Raw genomic sequence first — 11,114 nt, 5'->3', positions numbered from 1 at the left:
TTGAACTTCTTGAATATGAAGACTCTTCTCTGATTGAGTCTGAGAATGATGTAGAAGCGGAAATCCTTAGAAAAGGGTGGATGGGAGTTGAGTACGCTTTGTCAAGAACATTGGAAACTTCTCCACCTAGGTTGCCGTCTATTCCTTCACTTGAGTGGGTAAAACTTATCTCTGTTTTTTTCCTATCCCACTTGAGTACGGTATTCTTGAAATGGATGGCCAACTCAGGATGCTTTGTGGCATAAAGCGTAAGAGGAGATTGTTCAGTGGTTGGAGTTTTAAATCAAGACTCATCAAGGTTGATATTTCAAGAGTCAGATGTAAGGACTCAACTGGTGATAATTTGGTTAGATCCAAAAGAAGAGTTTGGTACTCCGTAGAGAATTCAAAGTGCTTGCCACCCGGATGCAACCATGATTATCAACTTGAAGACGGGTGTAGAATCAAGATTTGGGATCCCGGCATACAAGAAGATCAAATTTGGGAGCTCAAAACTTGTGAAGAACTCCATCAAAGCTTGAGAAATTTACTTGGTATTGATAGAGCTTATTGGAAGTCCAAGCATTGGTGGAAGTTTCAGGATGAGTTCAAGCACAAGCCACCATGACAAGGAGCTCGCCAAATGTCCAACTTAAGGACTATAACTAAAAGTGCTAGGTGGGAGACAACCCACCATGGTATGATCGTTCCTTTTTCAATTATAATTTTTATTTAGTTTTGTTTGTTTTTGAATTTTATTTTATTTTATTTCATTAAACCTGGAATTATTCATAACATCCGCATTAGCATTGCATTTTGCATACTGCATTAAGAAAAAGAGGGGAAGCACGCGACGCGCCAGCGTCGCTGACGCGCCAGCGTCGCTGACGCGTCCGCGTCATAGGTGCGTTTTAAAGAAAAGAGAATTGAACAGAAAGTCACGCGAAAGTGTGACTGGATAAGCCTCAATTGGCTAGATAACCCAAGCAATCGCGTCACTCACGCGGCCGCATCAATTGGCAAATAAGCCTCCTACGCGTCCGTGTCACGCACGCGAACGCGTGCCCCAAAAATCGACGTAAAAAGGGGTGTATGGCAGAATGTTAGGCTGGAATAGGGCTGGAACCATGCTAAAAGCACAAGCCCTATCACGCGAACGCGTATCCCACACGTCCGCATTATTTTTCAAAGTATGGCCATTCACGCGATCGCGTCACCCACGCACACGCGTCACCCTGAATTTTGGCAATATGCATTTGAGACAGAGAGTTGTGCGAACACGAGGCTGCTCTTGTGCCACTAGCACAAATCAAGTCACGCGAACGCGTGAGCCATGCGTCCACGTCACTTGAAAATAGCGCCAATCACGCGACCGCGTGCTCCACGCGTCCGCGTCAGCTGCGCCGCACATCTTATCCAGATCAGCGCCACGTATCTTATCTTTTCTTTTCTAATCCTAATTTCTTCTATCTTTTTTTCTTTCCTCCTCCTTTCTTACTTTCTTCTTCTTCATCTCTTTAACTTCTCATCCTTCTTCACTTTCATTCTATTTAATTTTTTGCATACTTTCATTTATTGCATTTTTATTTTGTGTATATTTTTCTTTTCTTTTCTAAATTTATTATTTTTTCATTGGTGTTACTTGTTCATATTCAACTGTTATATCTTTTCTGGTATTATTTTGGTGCTTAGTGACTTGTTTTACACTGTTGGGTAATATTATTTAAGTCAATGCTAATCTTTTATGTTACTTATACTCCTTTTGCATTGACATGAATTTATATTTTTTTCATTACCCATTATCTTTTCCCCATTGTTGCAAATTTTTGCACTCTTGATTTGCCATGTGCTTCTACTGTTTTCTCACTTGCATGTTGTAGCTATCATGTAATTGAGACCCTTCTTATTTGGCATTAACACCCAAATTTTATTTATTTTCTTATCTTTATTTTTGGGTTACTTTTCTTCCCTTTTTCTTTCAGGATGGCCACCTGAAAGGAAACCGGAAGACATTTACAAGGGGAGACAGACAAGACCATCTGCACAATCCTCGGAGAAAAGTGCCAGTTAGAGCCACCCATCCACTTGTACATCTTAGCATGCACCGAGGACGGTGCAATCTTTAAGTGTGGGGAGATCGGTACCGATCTCCATGGGTTAGTTATTCTCTTCTCAACACCAATGTCCTATTTTCTTTATTAGTTCATTGTTGCATTGCATAATAGATTGCATGTGTAGTTGATTGTTTGCATTTAAGTACGACTTGGTTGAAAAATATGAGTTTCTTTCTAGGACCCTATTTTTGAAAATTTCACTAATTTAAATTATAAACTTTTTGTGTTAAATTTGTTTGAAGTTGTATTTGGAACATGGTTTTTTGAGCCAAAGAACACACAACCTGTGAGATTTTGAGCTTATTTATATGGTTACATTATTTAACCATAAATATTTTATTCTTGTGTGTTTTCTTCTCTATGATTGCAATCTTTACTTTGTTCCATTCTATATGTCCACTATTTAGTGTATTTACATGCTTGCATATTGTTGAGGCCATCATTTGATTATTAGCTCACTTATCCCCAAAAAGCCTACCCTTTCAATCACCTTTGTTAGCCACCTTGAGCATTTTATCCCCATTTGTTTAATATTTTACCACATCACTAGCCTTATGCAGAAAAATAAATTAAATATCCCAATTGAATCTTTGGTTAGCTTAAGATAGAGGTTGTGCATCAATTAAGTGTGGGAAAACTGTGGGAACATGGGTTAATAAGGGAATGTATCATGTTTCTAATTTATTTAAATATTGGAAATTTGGGAACCTACTCATGAAAAACTAAAATAATTAAATAATGAAAAATCCATGTGCATTGATAAGTTATGTTTATTTCTCTACAAAAAAAAATCCAAAAATATTCAATAAATAAGTAAATAAATAAGGGGACAAAAATACCCTAATGTTAAGCTTTAATAGAAAGATCAATGCACATGTGATAAAGAAATATAAAAAATTTGGTACATGAGTATGTGATACAAAAGTGGGAATTATGGGTAGCTAGGTGTGATTTTTAGAATTACATAGAGTATGTGTGTGTGTTAGGTAAGAGCTTAGGTTAGTCAAAGATTCATATTATAGCTCACTTGGCCATACATATATCCTTACATTCACCTCAGCCCCATTACAACCCTGAAAAGACCTCATGATGTTTGCATTGATATGCTAAATATTTGTTGATTGGTTAGATGAAGAACAAGGTTGAGAAAGCATGACTAGGGAAGAGTAGAGTGATTGACCCTAGACACTTGAGAGTTAGAGTGATATACACTACCAGTAAGGGTTCAGTGCTTGATTCTATGTTCCCTGCTTTCTTGAGCTATCTTCTTACAAGTTTACTTGCTTTTTATTGTACGATTTGAATTAGTGGAATTTGGTTTGTATTTGTCTTGGAGAACTTGTTTGTTTTTAACCAAGTAGATAGAAACATCTTAGCATGTAGTTACATTCACATTCATAGGTTGCATTGCATGAGTCTTGCTTTTCCCTACTCATTTGTTTTATCTCCTTAAGCTAAGCATGAGGACATGCTAATGTTTAAGTGTGGGGAGGTTGATAAACCACTATTTTATGGTTTATATTGTGTTTAATTGAGTGGTTTTTATCAAATTCTTGCCCACTTATTCATATGATTTGCATGATTTTACAATTCCTTCCTAGTTTAGTTCTATGGTTGAAAACTTGCTTCCTAGAGATCTTTTAATTACGTATTTTAAATCTCCTTTATACCATTCGATGCCGTGATTTGTGTGTTAAGTATTTTCAGGTTTTATAGGGCAGGAATGGCTTAGAGAATGGAGAGGAAGCTTGCAAAAATGGAAGGAACACAAGAAACTAAGGAGATGACCAGCGAACACCGACGCGGACACATGGCACACGCGACCGTACGAAATGGAGAAAATCGCAGTGACGCGTTCGCGTGCCTGACGCGAACGCGTGGATTGGAGTATGCACAAATGACGCGAACGCGTGGACGACATATACGCATGGCAAGAAAAAAAACGCTGAATGACGCACACGCGTGGATGACGCATACGCGTGACATGCGCGATCTGCAGAATTAACAGAACACGCTGAGGGCAAGTTCGGGCCGCGTTTTGACCCCGTTTTTGGCCCAAAAACACAGAATAAATCCAACAAACATGCAGAGACTTAGGATACGGAGAATAAGCGGATAATTAACAATTAAAGGATTAGATGTAGTTTCTAGAGAGAGAGAGAGGCTCTCTCATCTCTCTTAGGTTTTGGGATTTTAGGATTAGCTTTTCTTATTTAGTTTTCTCTTCTACTTTTAATTCTTCTAGTACTCTAGTTTATTTACTTTCCCTTGTTGATTACTTTATGTTGCTATTTAGTTTATGAATTCTCATGTTTAATTTGATTTCTCTATTTAGTGCAATTTGAGGTACTTCATATTTATGATTTTAATTTAGCTTTTTACACTCTTAGCTTTGGTTGAGTAATTGGTGACTCTTGAGTTATCAAACTTAGCTGATGATTAAAAATTAGAATTCTTTGCTAATTGATTTGAATTCCCCTAACTCTAGTCTTTTCTTAGGAATTGACTAGGACTTGAGGAATCAAATTGATTTATCCACTTAACATACCTTCATAGTTAGAGGTTGACCAAGTGGGAGCAAAAGCCAATTCTCATCACAATTGATAAGGATAACTAGGATAGAACTTCCAGTTCTCATACCTTGCCAAGAGCTTTATTAGTTATTAATTTAATTTCTTGCAATTTACTTTTCTTGTTCAACTTATTTAAAAATCCCAAAAAAGATACTTTTTCCATAACCAATAATAAGAACACATCTCTGCAATTCCTTGAGAAGACGACCCGAGGTTTAAATACTTCGGTTATCAATTTTATTAGGAGTTTGTTACTTGTAACAACCAAAACTTTTGCACGAAAGGATTCTCTGTTGGTTTAGAAACTATACTTACAATGCGATTATATTTGTGAATTTCTTTACCGATAGAAATCCGCTCGTCAGTAAGCATAGTCTCCCCGGTCCATAAGCCACATGTGGAGATAGTCCGACAATGGAATTTGGCGTCTCATGTGCTGAGCTTCCTAATCAAGGAGATCAAAGCCCAGAGAGCAGGACACAAAATTTCAGTTGATGGCTGCGTCTTTGTGTTAGTGTTCATATATTTTAATGAAATGAAGTTTTCTCATCCAAAAGCATATGACACTCCCGGACTACCATAAGTGGCGTACTGGACACAGAGGAGACTAGTGGACCGGATTGCCCTTGAAACATATAATGAAATGGTAAATAAAAAAATTATTTTTCTTGAAATTTTGGTTCAGATATTTCTAAATTATTGTGCTAACTAAATAAGTTTTGTATTAGAAAATTGTGAAAAGAGAAAAATTGAGGGGGGAGAGATAGAAGAAAAGAAGGGGGAAACGAAGGAAAAGTAGAAAGAAAAAAAGAAACTTGTCATTTTGCATTCGTCTTCGAAAAAAGAAATTTTTTCTGAATCTGAGTATACTTCTTACCCTCACTTATTGAAAATAATCTATTTATTTAAAATTTTATATTGTTATTTCAACAAAAATTTTGGTATGTACTACAGAGAAGAAGAAGAAATGGAGAAAGCACCGCCAAAAAAAGAAAAAAACAACCACAAATAAAGAGTGGCAACAAAACAAAGCAAAAAAAAAGAAGATTGTTTTGACATATTCGGAAAGCGAAACTGAATTCAAAGACGAGTAAGATTCAAAAATGATGATTTGTAGTTATAAATATATATTTTGTTTTTATTGATTGAGTCTTTTTGACTGCTTGTTCAAATCTGAAATAATTTTAGTTTATTTATGAACTAATTGAGGTTCACTTGATGATGTGATAAGTATTGATAATTTCGGTTCATTTTTAAATTTATTTGAAGTTAATTTGGTTTAGTTTTACTTGGATTTGCTGAACCTTTTTATGTGTGCTTGTTAAGTATTGAGTCTATTTCACTGCTTGTTCAAATCTTAAAATAATTTTGGTTCATTTATTTTTTTAATTAAGTTTCATCCTGATTTTAAATCAAAATTTTTTGTATGAATTGTCAAAAGTGAAGAAGTAGAGGAGACGAGTGCTGAAAAAAGAAAATAGAATGAAGAGAAAAAATGACGGTGTTGAAAAAACAAATGTTGCTCCGGATGACTGTGACTTGACGGACGTGCGATATGATTTATCGCAGACGTAAGATTAAGTTTCTTATATAGAGTTCTTTTTCTTTCTCTGCTAAGTTTTTCTAAAACCTCATGTAATTTCTTTGATTTTACTGAATAATATTTATTTTTTCTGCTTAGACTGCCAACTATAAATTTGGGCAGCAAAAGTGAATCTATGTTACAAACACAGACAAGTTTGGCACGGTCTGTAAATACACCGAGCAATATCAAGTAATTTTTTTAACATTTATTTACTTCTTCTTTTAATTAGAATATCTTGGTTGATAATTTTAATTTCGTATCTTTTTTATTAGAAAAAATATCCCTAAATTTTCGATTGCAATTTTTAGAAGAAAAAGATGGCATGAAAAAAAAAAGGAAAAAACAGAGTTTACAACCTCCAACTATGTAAGTTGAAATACTTACGTTGGTCTTTTAGGCTGCATTTGTTTACAGAGACAGGACACTGAGATAGGGACACAGAGACACAAAATTGTGTTTGACAGAAAAGACATGGATATAAACAATGTGTTCAGAGACATTGAATTAATGTATTTTGTGTCCATCCGGACAAGAAGGACACAGAGATATTAATAAGAGATACAACTTATTTTTTATTTTTTCTTTCATTAATCTTGTTAATTTTTCATAATTATATTTTTTATTATTATATTTTTTGACTCAAATTTTTTGAATGGAAAAAAATGAGAATAAATTGAATTTTCATAATTTATTCTAGTTTATCGCCAAATTTAATACAAGAACATAAAATTTTGTGTCTCTGTCCTTTATGTCTTGTTCTCAATGTCTTGTCTTGTCTTGTTCTCAGAAACAAACACAGCCTTAAATTTAGGTAATAATATTTGTTTAATTATTGACACAAAATTTTTGTTTTATTATCAGTAGCCCAACACCTGATCCTCAAGAACAAATCTTTGTGGTTCGAGAAGAAATTCAGTCTCAACTTATGAACATGTGAGTTTTTCAATTTACTTTCCTATTCTAATCAATGTGCAGCTTTCACTTGGTGCAGATTTCTATTTTACTTTCCTATTCTGATAATTCAATATTAATTCCTTTCTTGTTTACCTTCATTAGAGTTCTTATTACAATTGCTCTTCCAAGTTCTCTTGTGGAAGAGATAAAACAACAAAAAATTTTTACCTCTGTCCTTTCGAAAACTCAAACAAAAGAAATATCTGTTAATGAGCAAGTTCTACTTAAAATTCTTTTTATTAGTTTTGATTGTATATAATAAGAATTTCGGTTCATTATTGAACACTTTTCTATTTAATCCATCTGCCTTCTGGAACCCCAACAGCAAGCCTGCGAAGAAACTTCGGCAAGACAATCGGAGCAAGAAGCTCCTCTTAATGTATAAGTTTTACTTAAAATCTTTTTTATTAGTTATCATGGTATATAATAATAATTTTGGTTCATTATTGAACACTTTTCTGTTTAATCCAACTGCCCTCTGAAATTCCAACAACAACCTGCAAAGAAACTTCGGCAAGGCAATCCGAGTGATGTGAGAATTTATGTCGGTCTATAATTTCTCAATATAATTTCATTAAAAGTATAGTCTAAGCCAACAATTAACTCTTACAATCAAAGTTTAATTTTTTTCACAATGCAAACCAATAAAAACCAGGAGTTTTAAGTTTCGGATCATCTCTCAAAGGAATTGCAGTGAGGTATGCATATAATTGGCTATGAAAAATCGGGGGTGGGATAGCAATTGACACAAAATTAAATAGCAAGAAAGTAAATGATAATTAACTAATAAAGTAAAGGGAATTCAAATGCTAAGGAACCTCTTGGGAAGGGTTGAGAATTAAGGTTTTCTATTCTAGCCACTGACCACATACATGAACAATTATGAAGAGTTAATCTCATTTAGTCAGCCTTAACATCGAGAATAAGTCAAATAGGCATAATTGATCTCAATTCACAAATCCTAGCCAACTCACTAATTAGCTTAGTGAAAGACTAGCATTAGTGAAAACCAAATCAACTCACAACTCTAAATTATCAATGAGTATTGGACATCAATGACTCAAGGTCACATAAGTATTCAATTCCAAGCCAAGAGTATGAAAAACTACTCATAAGTAAAGAAGTATTTTATCAAACACTTGACATGCATAAAAGAAAAAACATGGTAAATTATATGAATAATAAAATCTATAACTACCAATTCTAAGAAAACAATAATAACAACTCAATTAAGCAACAATAAACATAAAAACATTAAATTGCATTAATGGAAATTCAATATTCAAAGGTTCAATATTCATAAACTAAGAAAACAAAACAAGTTAACTACCACTAAATTTTAAGAGAATTAGGGTGCAAGAATATAAATTCAAGTATCAAGACTATAATTAAATAAGACTAAAACTTAAAACTAATGAGAAAATAAAGTAAAACCTAAGGCATTCTAGAGAGAAGTTAATCCTTCTAAAATCTAAGAAAAAATGTAAAATCTAAGTGTATGTGTGTGTTCCTCCTCCACTCCTTTGGCACTCAAAATACATTAGAATATAGCAATTTGGGATCTTTTGGAAGCCTAAAACAAAGATGCACATATTTCACTAAACCAAGCACGTGAAGGATTTTTGCGCACACGAAATTTTTTCGCTCAAGCAAGAAACTCGCCCACGTGAGGAATGCTCACCCAATCTAGAAACTCGCTCATGCGAGATATTTTCACCTACACGAGACTTCAACAAACTCCAATCCAAGTTGCTTCCTGAATTCGCTTCTTCACTCCATTCTTTTTTATCCTTTGAAGCCATTGAAGCACCTTAACCTTGAAATATTTAAACAAAATTGATTACGGCATCGAATGACATAAAAAGAAATTAAAAATCAATAATTAAGAGCATATAAAGCATATTTTTCACTCATGAGTTTATTGGAAGCAATAAATAAAAAACTCCACGAATTAAGCTAAAAATTGTATAATTTGGTTTATAAACTCTATACTTTTCAATACAATTTATAACAATAAAATGAAATTTATCAATTTTTTCACACTTAAACACTAGCATGTCCTCATGCTATAATACTAATAAAGAGGATGAAGGAAGTTTACTATGCAAACCATTCACACTTATTATATACAATTATCTAATTCTACCTACTATTTACATGCTTGGTTAGAATCAAATAATTTTCAAGATGCAACAAGCAAAGTAGGTAAAGATGTATCATCAAATAATTCAATCCCATTAATCAACCGACTTCTTAAAAGATAATTATATACTTGCAAGGTCCTATAATAGTTGAAACAGAGAACTGAGTAATTGAATCCTCACCGGATGTGTTTAAACTCTTGTCGCTCTAGTGTATAGGTTTAATCGCTCAATTCTCTTTCAACCTTACTTTCTAAAACTTGTTCTTCTTCTAACAATCAACAAATATTCAGGCATGCACACAGTTATCAAGAGGACTTTAGAGGGTTGTAACTGAAGCTAGGGACAAGATAAGGATGTTTATGGTCAAGTGGATTTAAAATTTGAATCTTTGATTAGCTTAAACATCTACCTAACCTATAACAACCTATTTAATATGATGCAATCTAACCACCAATTATTCACTTTTTCCTACACATTCATGCATTCTTTCCCATTCACATCACATATGTAACACCCTACCATACAGAGTCTTATGCTTAAGTCATAATTCAGAGATGGCAAGGTATTACGACCTCTAAAATAAAAATTTAATACATATAGTAGTAGGAATGATTGATTATAACTAGGAGCCTTTGTAGAAAAAGGGGTGAACAAAAACCATCGCAACTCTAAAGCGCAACACTCCGATCGACAACGTAACGAACAAGGATAACCAACGCGAGATTATATATATACAAAGGAGTGTCAAAAACAGGAATATCAAGACTCAAGATCCGGCTGCGAAGATAACCGGTCCGAGCATAGCAATATATACATATGATAAAAAAAATAAGGAAAACCCCAAAGGAAACCCAAAGGGACACAAATACATAAAACCTATTCTCCAAAATTCTCCCAAAAGAGGAGTCATCACAGTTTGTATTATTTAATGGAGATAAAAGTATCTAAACAAAACATATAAACCAAAACATAGCCCCGAGAACAAAGGATCTTCGCAAATCTAGAAGTCTCCAGCATGCATCAGCGGGGCACCTCACGTCCTGCATCTGAAAACCACAAAATCCGCATGGGTGAGAACCAGAGGTCCTCAGCACGGTAACAGCTTCCACATATATAATACATAATAATGGAGGAAAGCCAAAGGCAATCCTAGAACTTCCTCCAGATAATATCAACGCTTATAAACAAGCTAAACCATAAAGGGGCATCTGACTAAAGATTCTTCAGTCTAACTAATACTTCCCTTTCCAATTCCTTCAATCCTCCCAACCACCAGCAGGAGTATAATATAGCAAACACAGTTATATCAAACAAGGAATAAACAAATAGGAACAAGTAAAGCATTTAGACAATTAGCAAGTAATGTGCAGTCAAATAGGCAATCTCAAACAATTCATATAGTATGCATATGATGAATGCCTGTCCCTAGTGGCTGATGATATCATCTGTCGGTTATAGAGCCAACCAGACAAGTCCTGGTAGCTAACCATTGGACTGTCCCTCTGGCACGCATCCCCAACTCGAGTTATACTCGTTATAAACTTGATCATAACCATGATCAGTATCCATCACCCTCACTGGTGAATATTTACGGGGGCGAGCTCATCCGGGTCTTTCACAGTGCCCGGCCACACTTATGACATAGGGTCAAAAGAGTATCAAGTCTCAACCTGGAGCATGTGGTGGCTAGCCACTGCTACTACCCAGGGAAACTCGTATCTCCGATAGTGGAAGTGCAAATCACAATTATCAATAATTCAGCATA

This window comes from Arachis duranensis, chromosome 10 (assembly GCF_000817695.3).
Source record: "Arachis duranensis cultivar V14167 chromosome 10, aradu.V14167.gnm2.J7QH, whole genome shotgun sequence".
NCBI classification, from domain to species: domain Eukaryota; kingdom Viridiplantae; phylum Streptophyta; class Magnoliopsida; order Fabales; family Fabaceae; genus Arachis; species Arachis duranensis.
Note: the sequence above shows the minus strand (reverse complement) of the source record.